Here is a 15,212-nt window from a genome sequence, read left to right on the forward strand (position 1 = left end):
TAACAATACTTGTGGAGGTTGTTTTTCTGGAGCATACATTCTGAAGGGAGCTAAAATGCAAGGAGAAATATATCCTGTTATTTTTGCACAGGATGTTTAAAATTCCACTTTTTCTTGTTAAAAAAAGAAAGAAAAAGTTAAAAGAAAACAGATACTATGAGGCCGTAATAAATAGTACCAACCACAAATGAAACCAAGAGAATATCTCTCAACATTTAGCACATTACATTTAGCAATAGCACATATTAACTTTAATAAATCTCTCCTACCTTCCCAAAGCACATATAGTTTACTTTATCCACTTAATTAGGAACACACAGTTATTATAATGCAATAGAAATAGACATTTTAATAGCTCTGAATGCATATATTCAGTAGTATATAGGAAAAATGTTCTAGTGCCTGTATTCCATTGTACAGATTACACATCTGTTGTAAATTCAGTAATGAAAATTAGACACTGTTTTCATTAAATGCAGTTCCTTTTAAATTTATTGTAACAATGTACTGAGGGGAAGCTATATTTTTTAGTTTTAAAACATGAAATGTCTGTGCATTTGCAAATTTTTATTGTAATAGATCCATAATATCTTATTGTGTTGATTTACAGCCTCATTTGAATTCTTATATGTTAAGTGCACCAAAAATGAAAGGATACAATTAATTCTAGTCTTACCTTACAATTCTATATTATACCATGCTCCATCTCTAAGCATCATCTAGTCCAGGCATAGGCAACCTTCGGCACTGCAGATGTGTTGGACTACACCTCCCACGATGCTTTGCCAGCATAATGACTGTAAGAGCATTATGGGGGATGTAGTCCACAACATCTGGTGTGCCGAAGGTTGCTTATCCCTGATTCTAGTATTTTCTCTACTCTTATATAGCAGCTTACTTTAGTTCTCCTCTAATAGCCGTACCACCATTGCTCTGAGGGGTATATTTAACCTAATAACTATTGTAACTTTCCTCGCTGACCTTTTGTGTTTGACAACACCACAAGAGACATCCATTCGTCATTCACAATGTATTTGACGACAAGGAGACCACTGATTAAGTAGTAATGTATAAAAAGGTATAAAGTTGACTATTTTTCAATTAAAATGAATTAATGTGTTTTTGTTCCAGATTCATTTCCCACTGTTTGAGAGAGGAGCCATGAGCGATGTATCTGTCCTTGACAAGCTGGGGTTATCATGATCAAGTACTGTGCTTTGATTTTACTCAGTGGCCAAGAGCTTTCTATTATCGAAAAGAAGGACAGGACGTATAAAACTAGCACGGTAGGTAACACAATAAAATATCTCTTTTGGTGTTTTTGTGGAAGTTTTCAATAGCAAATCAAATACTTTTAAAATGTTTACATTGTATGAAACAATTCAGCTTTAAAGACAATATTGTACATTTCATTTTTTTATGGGTATATAGTATATTAATTGAAACATTACACATTTAACTGTGCAGGTAAAATTATAGATGATGATTATAGTTTTTTAAAACCACTTTTTACAGATGATTTTTTTTTATTTAAAACTGTGACTTTCAAGCATGTACTCAAAATGAGTGCCATTTGGTTATTCATATTAATATATTGTTTACTACTGTGATAGGTAAAGGTTTTGCCTTAACATGTGAAGGGCAAAAGTAGCTGGAATATAACTAGCTTGTTTTGGTCATAACTTTTCAAGTTGACTGTCATCTTTTCACAGTAAACATATAGTTTTTGACTAAAACCAGCAGTAACCATTATTTTTTTCTGCACATAGATTATTATTTCACATCAATTATGAGTCACTGTGACAATAAATCCAAAATAAGGAGGTTCTGATGTATGGTCCCCCCTATTTCTTCATAGTGTTTGTAATGTGCTGAGAGGGTAATTCTAGAAAGGGAGCATGGTCCACCCCTTCTTCTTAACAACATGGAATTGGAGCATAACTTATAACACAGAGCAGGCAAAGAGCTGTTGAGGCCCCATGGCCCACATCCTGTATCAACTTCTTTAATAATAAAACAAAAGTATTCTCATCCTAAACTCCAAGTTTTATCCTCCTTTTTATAAACCCTGGGCACACTCTTACCTTATGGGCACAACTATTCTCAAACAGTTCAACCCCAAAGGTTGCTTCCAGCGCTGATCTCCAGGTCACTCAGGCAGCATCTGGCTTCTGAATCTTAGCTACAGGAGCGCAGAGTTCCGCTGGGCAGGGGCGCAGCTGATTGGCTAGACTATGATTGGTCAGCTGACTCTCTAAGCCAATCAGTACATCCCTATTCAGTTTCTATTTTTTGGTGGTGGTGGGGGTTCTTCCTTTTTTTGTCCAGATGCTTAGACAAATGAAACATAGAAACATAGAAACATAGAAACATAGAATGTGACGGCAGATAAGAACCATTCGGCCCATCTAGTCTGCCCAGTTTTCTAAATACTTTCATTAGTCCCTGGCATTATCTTATAGTTAGGATAGCCTTATGCCTATCCCACGCATGCTTAAACTCCTTTACTGTGTTAACCTCTACCACTTCAGCTGGAAGGCTATTCCATGCATCCACTACCCTCTCAGTAAAGTAATACTTCCTGATATTATTTTTAAACCTTTGTCCTTCTAATTTTAGACTATGTCCTCTGGTTGTGGTAGTTTTTCTTCTTTTAAATATAGTCTCCTCCTTTACTGTGTTGATTCCCTTTATGTATTTAAATGTTTCTATCATATCCCCCCTGTCTCGTCTTTCCTCCAAGCTATACATGTTAAGATCCTTTAACCTTTCCTGGTAAGTTTTATCCTGCAATCCATGAACAAGTTTAGTAGCCCTTCTTTGAACTCTCTCTAAGGTATCAATATCCTTCTGAAGATATGGTCTCCAGTACTGTGTACAGTACTCCAAGTGAGGTCTCACCAGTGTTCTGTACAATGGCATGAGCACTTCCCTCTTTCTACTGCTAATACCTCTCCCTATACAACCAAGCATTCTGCTAGCATTTCCTGCTGCTCTATTACATTGTCTGCCTACCTTTAAGTCCTCAGAAATAATCATCCCTAAATCCCTTTCCTCAGATGTTGAGGTTAGGACTCTATCAAATATTCGGTACTCTGCCCTTGGGTTTTTACGTCCAAGATGCATTATCTTGCACTTATCCACATTAAATGTCAGTTGCCACAAGTCTGACCATTTTTCTAGTTTACCTAAATCATTTGCCATTTGGCTTATCCCTCCTGGAACATCAACCCTGTTACATATCTTAGTATCATCCGCAAAAAGACACACCTTACCATCAAGACCTTCTGCAATATCACTAATAAAAATATTAAAGAGAATGGGTCCAAGTACAGATCCCTGAGGTACCCCACTGGTGACAAGCCCAAGCTTCGAATATACTCCATTGACTACAACCCTCTGTTGCCTGTCACTCAGCCACTGCCTTACCCATTCAACAATATTGGAATCCAAACTCAAAGATTGCAGTTTATTGATAAGCCTTCTATGTGCAACAGTGTCAAAAGCCTTACTGAAATCTAGGTAAGCAATGTCTACTGCACCACCCTTATCTATAATTTTAGTTACCCAATCAAAAAAATCAATAAGATTAGTTTGGCATGATCTCCCTGAAGTAAACCCATGTTGTCTCTGATCTTGAAATCCATGTGTTTTTAGATGTTCAACAATCCTATCCTTTAACATGGTTTCCATCACTTTCCCCACTACTGAAGTAAGGCTTACTGGCCTATAGTTGCCCGACTCCTCCCTATTACCTTTCTTGTGAATGGGCACAACATTCACTAACTTCCAATCTTCTGGGACTACTCCTGTTAACAATGATTGGTTAAATAAATCTGTTAATGGTTTTGCCAGTACACCACTAAGCTCTTGGGTGTATTCCATCAGGGTGTATTCCATCAGGTCCCATTGACTTATTTGTCTTTACTTTTGACAGCTGAAATAGAACCTCTTCCTCTGTAAACTCACGTGTAATAAATGACTCATTTATCCTTTTTTTTAACAGAGGTCCCTTTCCTTCATTTTCAGCTGTAAATACCGAACAAAAATATTCATTGAGGCAGTCAGCTAGACCTTTATCCTCATCTACATACCTTCCTTCTTTTGTTTTTAATCTAACTAATCCTTGTTTTACTTTTCTTTTCTCATTTATGTATCTAAAAAAAGTTTTGTCCCCCTTTTTTACTGACTGTGCTATTTTCTCTTCTGTGTGTGATTTGGAAGCTCTTATAACTTGCTTAGCCTCTTTCTGCCTAATCTTATAGGTCATTCTGTCTTCCTCACTCTGGGTTTTTTTATAATTACTAAATGCTAACTTTTAGTTTTTTACTATTTTGGCCACATCTGCGGAGTACCACAGTGGTTTCTTGAATTTTTTGCTTTTACTGACAAGCCTAATGCAATTTTCTGTTGCCTTCAGTAGTGCAGCTTTTAAATAATCCCATTTATTTTGGACTCCATTTAAGTTGCTCCAGTCTGATAATGACTCCTTTACACTTATTCTAATTTTAGAAAAGTCTGTTTTTCTAAAGTCTAAAACTTTTGTTTTTGTGTGGTGTGACTCAGTCACTGTTCTTATATTAAACCACACTGACTGATGATCACTGGATCCTAAACTTTCACCTACAGTAATATCTGATACCAAATCTCCATTTGTTAACACTAAATCTAGTATGACCTCTTTACGAGTTGGCTCCTCAACGACTTGTTTTAGAGACAATCCCAGTAGGGAGTTTAGAATATGTGTGCTTCTGGCACAAGTAGCTATTTTTGTTTTCCAATTCACATCAGGAAGATTAAAGTCACCCATGGTGATAACTTCCCCCTTCATTGTCATTTTAGCTATTTCTTCAACTAGTAGATTATCTAACTCTTCAATTTGTCCTGGGGGCCTATAAATCACACCTACACGAACTACTGTGTGATTACCAAATTCTAACGTAACCCAAATGGACTCTATGTTCGTCTCACTAACCTTTATTAGGCTAGATTTTATGCTATCCTTCACATACAGGGCCACCCCTCCCCCTTTCTTGCCTTCCCTGTCTTTTCTATATAAAGAGTACCCTGGTATTGCTATGTCCCAGTCATTTTTTTTCATTATACCATGTCTCAGTAACAGCGACTAAATCTACACTATCAGTTGCCATTATTGCCACAAGTTCATGGATCTTATTCCCTAAACTGCGAGCATTTGTAGACATGACTCTAAGCTTATCATTTTTTAACACACTTGCTACAGGCACCTTCTGTCCTTGTTTTGGGGGACAATTGGATTGATGTTTTATCACCCTTTTGCCCCCCCTCCTAGTTTAAATACATCTTAGCAAAACCTCTGAACTGCTCACTGAGAACATTTGTTCCCTTTTGAGAAAGATGCAAACCATCTTTTTTGTACAGTTTATTTCCATTCCAAACAGAGCTACCATGAGCAATAAAGCCAAATCCTTGCTCCCGACACCATTCACCAAGCCACAAGTTAAAGTCCCTAATACGCATCCGCCTGTCATTCTGAGTGTTATGCACAGGCAGAACTTCAGAGAATGACAGTGAGGAAGCAACCTGCCGTATATCATTGGCAAAAACACTAAAAACTTCCTTAACCTCTGAAACCTCATTGCAAGTCAAGTCATTTGTCCCTAAATGGACAAGTACATCCAATTCACCTTCCTGCTTTGCTTGCTTAACAATATTACAGATACGTCTCCTGTCTCTGTGCGCAGTAGCTCCGGGAAGACACCTCACAAGACCACCATTGTCCATCTCCACACCTCTTATGATGGAATCCCCCAACAACAACTGCTTTCTATTAGGCCTCATCATAGTCTTCAAGCCTCTCTGCACAACACCACTAGCCTCAGTGCCTCTCTGCACAACACCACTAGCCTCAGTGCCTCTCTGCACAACACCACTAGCCTCAGTGCCTCTCTGCACAACACCACTAGCCTCAGTGCCTCTCTGCACAACACCACTAGCCTCAGTGCCTCTCTGCACAACACCACTAGCCTCAGTGCCTCTCTGCACAACACCACTAGCCTCAGTGCCTCTCTGCACAACACCACTAGCCTCAGTGCCTCTCTGCACAACACCACTAGCCTCAGTGCCTCTCTGCACAACACCACTAGCCTCAGTGCCTGTCTCCATGACACCATTACACTCTGAAAGTGCAGAAAATGAATTATGTAGAACAACAGACTGTGCAATATGCCTTTTATCCACAATTCTAAGTCTACCAGATCCTACAGTAATCCATCTGCCATTCCTAGTATGTCTCTGTGACAGTGGCTTTGCAGCAGTTCCAGCCTGAGTTTGTTTACCAGATAGTTTACAAATCTCAGACTTCAAAAATACAATCTCCTGCCGCAAGATAGAGAACTGTCTACAGATTAGACAACAACTAAACCTCCAAAAAGTGGAACGCGAAACAAATGCATAGCAACTATTACACAATAGGTTACTTACACCATAACCACTACCACTAGCTGTACAGTATTGCAGACAATTTTGTATTGTCTGCATAAAATCAAGTTGCTTTCTTCTATAGATTCCCTGGGAATTCTATTTGTGAACTTATTTTCTTCTTATCTCACTACGTTTCACAATCAATACTCAAGTTTGTATACATTGTATTTTTCTAAATAACTATCACTGTATATTCACACAAATAAACATATATATATGTATATATATATACATACATACAGTGACATACACACATATTTCTAGATCAATGTGGTATTTTGTACAACACACACAAACATACACACTTATACACACACACACACGGTTTGTGTGTGTTGAACAAACTATCACTGATCTAGAAATATGTGTTAATGTCATTGTATGTATATATTTATTTGTGTGAATATGCAGTAATAGTTATTTAAAATAATACAATGTATATAAACTTAAGTATTGACTGTGAAACATGTAGTTATGGTAGGGTGTGGAACTGCACTCTATCCCTTTAAGCAGTATGTAGCTGGGTGCAACTCAGACAGTCTCAGTACCAGAGACCAAAATGCTGAATAACAAAATAGAAGGAAAGTCGAGGCACTCCAAGGTACAAATCAGGCAATTTTATTGAACCCACTCCATCGCAACGTTTCGACCTACACGGTCTTTGTCAAGCTTGACAAAGACCGTGTAGGTCGAAACGTTGCGATGGAGTGGGTTCAATAAAATTGCCTGATTTGTACCTTGGAGTGCCTCGACTTTCCTTCTATTTTGTTATTGTGAAACATGTAGTGACATAAGAAGAAAATGAAATGATATGTAAAAAAAAAAGAAGTGGTAGAAGAGGAACATATGAAGCTTTGAACTAGTGCCATAATAAAATCTTTTCATGTAAACATATAAATAAATTGCATCTGTATTATTTTAAGGCAGATTAATCTGTGCTTGAGCATGTCTCTGGTCTGAAACCCAAAATATATTGTTCAATTATGTTATCACATCCTTTTTGATATATGATGGTGTCATATAGTTCAGCGAAATGCAGTGAATCTAAGTGCCATGCTTATTCTTTTCAATGTTCTATTGATCATGCTTTTCTGTGTGTAGAACCCATTTTGCCCATGAGCAAATTGGCAGGTCCCCCATATACATGATATCCTGATGATACCCATTCCATTTAATATACTAGAGATTCACAGAGCAAGATCAATTCGATAACAGCATGTTAATTAACAACACTAATTAGTGATATATTCATCAGAAATATTTTTACAGTAACATAAGTTTTGATTTGTTTGTTGTTAGTTTTTTTGGTGAAATAAGAATTCTGAAATTTCAAAATTAAGGAACATAAAGAATGCAATTTAAGGCAATATTTAGTTGTAATTAAACTGCTAAAATTGAAATCTCTTTATCACTTTATCATTTACGACAGGTGTGTTGATCTCTCATCAAGGCGTGCCATAAACACACCAGGTTGTCAGATTAATAATTAGCACATTTCTCAGTGATACATAAAGTTAATTACTTAATAACATGTTAATTAGAGATATCCACAAACTATGTCTTTTCTGCCCTCACATGCTGAATTAAATCTTTATGATATAAGAGACATTGTAATATTTTAGCTGTAGGTAACTGAATGCTTCATTATTGTCATAAGTAAAATTGGACATCATTGTTGTCAAAATGTAATAAATAAAACTGAATCGAACATCAAGTCTTCTGGGAAAATGTAATTACTTTGTTTTTAATTAAATGTTTACTTGGTTCTGTTTAGTGTTCAACATATGAATTTCATAATTTAAGTATGGATAGAGCAAATGCAATAACATACTTGCAAACATTCATAAGCTTGCTCAAACAAATATCTATCACTTGGGACCGATATTGTATCATTAACAAAATCTGCTCTTCTATGATTACAGAATGAATATGGAAACAGTTTTTTCTATATTATGGTATGTGTTGGTGCAGCTCTACGAAGCTCTTAAAAGGGAAAAATTAGACTTGTGCAGGGTGAAAAAATGTGTTTCTTCCAAACCACTTTGGCAATTCTTAGGTGGTCAGGAAAAATAAGTTCATGTTCTGCTTTTGGAGAGAGCCACAGTGGTCCCAAACTTTGTTTTTGTAGCATGAATAATAAGTCCACACCATGAATTTGGTTGAATAATGCTAATGGAAATGTTAATGGGGATGTTGTTGCTGGTGGTGGTAGTTGCAGTGGTGGCGGTGATGGTAACATTGACAGTAGGTGAGCTGTTTGTGCCATTGGTTGCAGGGGCAGCTAATGTTACAACTGTCCCTGTGAGTGAGGAGATTATATAGTAGACAAAAATGGACCTGGAGATGGACGAGAAGATGCAGGTGGTTAGTTCACACTATCTGTGCTGTGCTGATGTCTGTGCACTCTATACTATCATATTATAACTCCTTTGGTTTGTTATACTCATAGTTGAGTAGTTTTTTTGCCAGAGGTGCTATTTTGTCAGTAATGCAGAAATTATCATTCTCATCTTCTAATTTGTCACTATCAACACTACCAACAGACAATGGAGAAACTGCTTTTGTACACTGTGCTAAGTCCTAACTAAAGAGTGACTCTGATGACCCCTCAAAGTAGGCTGTGCTGCAATCTCCTTAAGTTACTTCTTGGGGGGCACCAAAAAGGTATAACGCTTGAACTAGCTGTGATAGATATGGATGCAGTGCCAGTTGAAGTGGCAGCGCAATTTGTTTCAACATAAAAATACTGACAATAAAACAATTGTCCTGTAGGTGGTGAAGTGGATGTAATGCTGCTAATCATGGTCCTGAGGCTGAATACTACTAATAGTGGTTAATTTCAGCAACGATGGTAGTGTCCTCATGGTTGAGGTGTTCCAAGTTTTAGAAGCCATGGTACTCCTGCTGATGGGAGATTGGGGAAGAGAACCTCTTCCCCCAATTTCTCTAATTTTTTTCATAGTATTAGTATGTGACACTGATGTTGGTAAGTTTGTTTTTCTCATTACAATATATTTGGTATATGTGTAAAAGGTGTTTTGGTTGCAAAATGGGCCGGTAATTGCAGGATTTACTCAAAACAAAGGCAAAGCAAGGGTAAAAACTGTATTTCTGTTGGTTTGTCTCCCTCAATTTGGGCAGTTAAAGTGTCTGGAAAATCCAATTCGGAAGTATAGACAGTTTTACTGATCTTCCTTTTTTCCTCTATGGGTCTGTTGTCACTTGATCAGTGAATAAAATTATTGTCTGTCCCCTAACCATCATTCATCTTTTTTTTGCTACCCCTTAATTGGACAGGACATCCACCTCAATGATTAGGACAACCACTTGACCATCAAGGAAAACTAAACAGCCTCTTCTACTTTCCATCTCCCTCTTGTTCCATTGTCAGGAATGGCACTCTAAATCAAGGACTGAATATCTCCCCGTGATTCTGGCATGTGCTCAGATATAAGGATTTTGTCTGATCACCCGAATTTGAACAAATTGCTGTTTTGCTGAAATTAATAAAAAATAAAAAACTGCTTCTGCAAGAAACACTGTATTCAATTTTCAATTTAACTTGAAAATATGCAACCCATATACAACCAAGAAACTTTCTTAATTTATACATTTATATATATTTATACATTATAGTGCGGAAAACAGGCACCCTCTACTGTAGGTAGATGCCTAATCTGCTTAATGGGAAATAGGACCCTGCTGTGACTGTCAAAAAAAATTACTGAAATCCTACACATATGATGTGTAATTAATCATTTATTTTTAATCACTTTTGTTAAACTGTACTAACTATCTACACATTATTATCACCAAAACTAAGGACAATATTTTATTTCCCTTTTTTTAATTAATTAATAGTATTAATAATTGTAATTCTAATTTTAAGATTTAATAACCAATTTATATATGCCACATCAAATTAAATCTCTTTTGTCCTCTAATAACTGTCTATAATTTGTGCTAGTGCCAGTATTGGAACTAATATAGGTTCACCACAGATACCAGCACAAAGAACCAAATAACTTTTAGAGCTCCCCTCTAGCACAAGGGGGGTCAAAACATATATATATAAAAATTGGTGGTGTGTACAGGCAAACACACACACACACACATATATATATATATCCCCAACTGTTCTACTACTTCTAAGATACTTTGCCAGCTGGAGATGTAAAAAATGCCCATCCTTGCAGGGCTGTGTTTGTGAGCAGAGTCAGTGTGTTTGAATGTAAGCATGTTTCTGAATAGTGTAGGTGTGTGAATGTAGGTGTGTATTGTTGATGTTTGTATACAGCAATTATAAGTGTTGGTATTTGAATATCAGGGTGCATTTTTGTGTTTCAGAACATGTCTTGTTAAAAGTATGTATATTGGTAGTTTGTATTAAATATTGAAATTTCTATTTTTGCCCTCTTTATTTTCAGGCCTACCTCATCGTCGGTTTCGGCACACCACAACCGACTTGCTACTTTTATACCATCCTACACTTATTAGGTCTTATTTCTCTTTGCCATCATGAGCCCTTCACACAAGTAGTAAGGCCTTTTGGCCTGTGTTTGTGGGAGGGGCGTATGACACACCCCTTCCCTACTTAAGGGACACCCCTTACCTGGCTCCATACCTTCGAGGTCAGCGTTGCATCACCCTCCCACCCACACCTCTTTATCAACTCCTTTTTCTTACATTTCTTCTTGGTGGGCCCTCTTTATTTTCAGGCCTACCTCATCGTCGGTTTCGGCACACCACAACCGACTTGCTACTTTTATACCATCCTACACTTATTAGGTCTTATTTCTCTTTGCCATCATGAGCCCTTCACACAAATATATATATATATATATATATATATATATATATATATATATATATATATATATAATGTTGATATTTGAATACAAGGGTTGTGTTAGTGTGAAGTGTTTCCATTTGATTGTTGGGACATGTTTTTAAGTGGTGTTGCTGTTTGATTCCCAGGGTATATTTGTATGCAGTGTTGGTGTTTGAATGCAGTGGTTTGTCAGAGTGTAGTGTTGGTGTTTTAATGCTCAGATGTACATATACACAGTGTATACACATACACTGCAATGCATACACAGATATTCACACACAAACTGATACAAATATACACACACTGACACTTATAACTGCCACACAAACACCGATACACCCACATAACGACAAACACAGATATACACACACACATACAAACAAATATACACTGCCACACAAGCATAGATAAAACCCACATACTGACATACACAGATATACACATACACAAACTTATATACATATACAAATACACACTTACACAGAGATACACACACTTGCACACACATGCAGTATCTCACAAAAATGAGTACACCCTTCACTTTTTTGTAAATATTTTATTATATCTGTTTATGTGACAACACTGAAGAAATGACACTCTGCTATAATGTAAAGTATTAAGTGTAAACCTGTATAACAGTGTAAATATGCTGTCCCCTCAAAATAACTCAAGACACAGCCATTAATATATAAATCGTTGGCAACAAAAGTGAGTACACCCCCAAGTGGAAATGTACAAATTGTGCCCAATTAACCATTTTTTCCTCCCCGTTGTCATGTGACTCGTTAGTGTTACAAGGTCTCAGGTGTCAATGGGGAGCAGGTGTGTTAAATTTGGTGTTATCGCTCTCACACTCTCTCATACTGGTCACTGGAAGTTCACCATGGCACCTCATGGAAACAAACTCTCTGGGGATCTGAAAAAAGGAAATGTTGCTCTACATAAAGATGGCCTAGGCTATAAGAAGATTGCCAAGACCCTGAAACTGAGCTGCAGCAAAGAAGTTGAGTGTACATGCTCAGCGTCATATCCAGAGGTTGTCTTTAGGAAATAGACGTATGAGTGCTGCCAGCATTGCTGCAGAGTATAAAGGGGGTGGCGGGGGGTCATCCTGTCACACTGCATCAAATTGGTCTGCGTGTCACGTATTCATCCGCTTATAGAAATGTGGTTAATGACATTTACTGTCCACACAGGAAAAGTTGTGCCGAGCAGCAACCTAATCCACAGAAGGGTTAATGCTGAGCAGCAATTATGCAAATGAAACCTTGTAACTGACTTTGGGGTCAAAGGCCGGTTACAGCCTATCAGTACTAAAGGAGGGGTATTTAGGCCCAGTTCTCATCCTGCTCAGTGCCCTGTTGTGATTTCCCTTGTGGTTGTCCGAGAGCGCGTTCCTGTTATTAGTTTTCTACCTGGTTTTTGACTTTGGCTTTGTTTATTGACTTCTCTATATTCTGGTATCCTGACTCCTGGCTTTCCTCATTGCTGCATCCCTTTCTGTGTTCCCTGACCTCGGCTAGTATTTTGACTATTCTATGTACGTTAAATCCGGCCATTCTAAGGACCGGTAGTACGTTACTTATTTGTCATACGTGCTATACAGTTCTACGTGCTGGATCAAACAGTAATCCTGACATTACGACATGGCCACAGATCCTGTGTCAGCACATAGCTGCTTGCGAGAGGAAATTAGAGGAGAATGATCACCGCATGGATCAATTCTCTCAGGCTTTCAGTATGCTTCTCGCTAGAACGGTGCATCTGCAGCTGCAGCGTCTCCTCCTATAGCACCTCTACCCTGTGTACCTCCACCCACTGTTAGTAGGACTCCTAGCATCTCCTTATCGCCATCCCTACAGTTTGATGGCAATATCCAGGAATGCAGGGGTTTTCTTAATCAGATGGAGTACCATTTTGAGACCTGGGGTCGTTCCCCACGGACAGAGCAAAAATTGGTTATCTAATGAATCAATTAAAGGGCAAGGCCCTTGCCTGGGCTAATCCATTGTGAGAGAGTAATCGGAGCATAGCTCATAATTACCAGGAATTCCTTGCCGAATTCAAGCTCACGTTTGAGCCTTTGGGTAGAGAGGATGACGCCTCCACTGCCCTAATGCACATCAGACAAGGTAACCGGTCTATCTCGGATTATGCTATTGAATTCCGTACCTTAGCTTCCGAGATAGACTGGACTAACAATGGGTTAATCTCAGCATTCAAAAAGGGTCTCTCAGAGACTATACTAGATGAGATAGCCGCTAAAGAATTACCTAAGAGTCTTAACAAATTTATTACGTTTGTCATGCATATTGATAATAGGTTAAGACTCAGAGAAGTCACCAGAAGCAAGACCAGACGTACGGCTATGTCCCAAGCACCTTAATTCTCTAAACCTGTTTTTTCTAACCTCCCTGTACAGTCCGAACCTGAACCTATGCAGTTGGGGGTCACTAGACTATCGGAGGCCGAAAAACAGTATAGGAGAAGGGATGGGGTTATGCCTATATTGCGGTAGAAAGGGACATATGATAACTAATTGTCCAGTGCGTCCGGAAAACTTCCGCACCTAAGAACCTTAAGAATACAGATCTTAGGTGTGATGGAGTTGTCCTCTAACAAAAACAAAAGTAGATTCCTCCTTGAGGTATCTATTTCCCTTGATAACAAGAAGCGTTCTTGCAGTGCCCTAATGGACTCAGGTGCTGCTGGAAAGTTTATTGATGTCCAGTTTATTAGGGGTAATGAGATACTGGTCAGGGAGAGACCTACGCCACTAGCTGTAGAGGCTATTGATGGTAGACCACTCACACAGCCGCTTATAACCCACGAAACTGTCCCTATTACGATCTCCATTGGGGCCTCCTATAGGGAGGAGATGACGTTTCAGGTTATTACTTCTCCATCATGTCCTATCATATTAGGGTTTCCGTGGCTGAGTAAGCACAATCCCTATATTGACTGGGCTAACGGGGAGATATTAGAATGGGGTAAAGAGGGTATGGGGAGATGTATAAAACCAGTACTAAAGAGATTGGATACTATTGACCTTCCCACTACCACTCCCCAAACTCCTGGAGTTCCCATACAATACCGAGAACTTCAGGAGGTGTTTAACAAGGCTCAATCCGATGTATTGCCTCCCCACAGAGCATATGACTGTGCCATTAACCTGTTTCCAGGCGCTATGCCACCTAAGGGGGCAGTTTATGCCTTATCTCCCCAGGAGAGTAAAATAATGGAGGAATACATCAAAGAATCCTTGAGCAAAGGGCACATAAGAAGGTCATCCTCACCAGCTGGTGCAGGAATCTTTTTTGTTGAGAAAAAGGGTGGTGAGTTACGCCCTTGCATAGACTACAGGGCACTTAATAAAATCACTGTACAAAATGCATACCCTATCCCACTCATTTCCGAATTGTTCGATAGACTTCAGGGAGCTAAAGTATTTACTAAGCTTGACCTTAGGAGCGCTTACAATTTGGTTAGAATTAAAGAGAATCATGAGTGGAAGACGGTATTTAATACCCGTAGTGGACACTATGAATATCTGGTAATGCCATTTGGGTTATGCAACGCCCCGGCCGTATTCCAAGACTTTATAACTGATGTACTCAGGGAATTCATGTACTCATTTGTCTTGGTTTATTTGGACAATATTTTGGTGTATTCCCCTGATCTTCAAACTCACCACTCCCATGTGAAACAGATTCTGCAGACGTTGTTGAAAAATAAACTTTATTGTAAATTAGAAAAGTACATATTTGACCAGCCTGAAGTCCACTTTTTGGGTTACAACATCTCTGCATCGGGATTTCAAATGGATCCTAAAAAACTAGAGGCTGTACTACACTGGCCATTACCCTCTGGTTTAAAAGCCATTCAAAGGTTTATTGGTTTTGCCAACTCTTACAGAAGA

The 15,212-nt window shown here is 38.4% G+C and overlaps 1 protein-coding gene across 3 annotated transcripts in view; it reads left to right on the forward strand.

The window, feature by feature from the left end:
- Positions 1-1,134: 1,134 nt before the first annotated feature.
- LINGO2 (leucine rich repeat and Ig domain containing 2) overlaps positions 1,135-15,212 on the forward strand; it is a 585,167-nt gene continuing 571,089 nt past the window's right edge. For all 3 annotated transcript variants that reach the window (XM_063455170.1, XM_063455169.1, XM_063455171.1), the window contains exon 1: positions 1,135-1,286. The gene's annotated coding sequence lies outside the window, so the exon portion shown is untranslated. The remainder of the gene's footprint in view (positions 1,287-15,212) is intronic.

This window comes from Pelobates fuscus, chromosome 5, assembly GCF_036172605.1.
Source record: "Pelobates fuscus isolate aPelFus1 chromosome 5, aPelFus1.pri, whole genome shotgun sequence".
Classification (NCBI taxonomy): domain Eukaryota; kingdom Metazoa; phylum Chordata; class Amphibia; order Anura; family Pelobatidae; genus Pelobates; species Pelobates fuscus.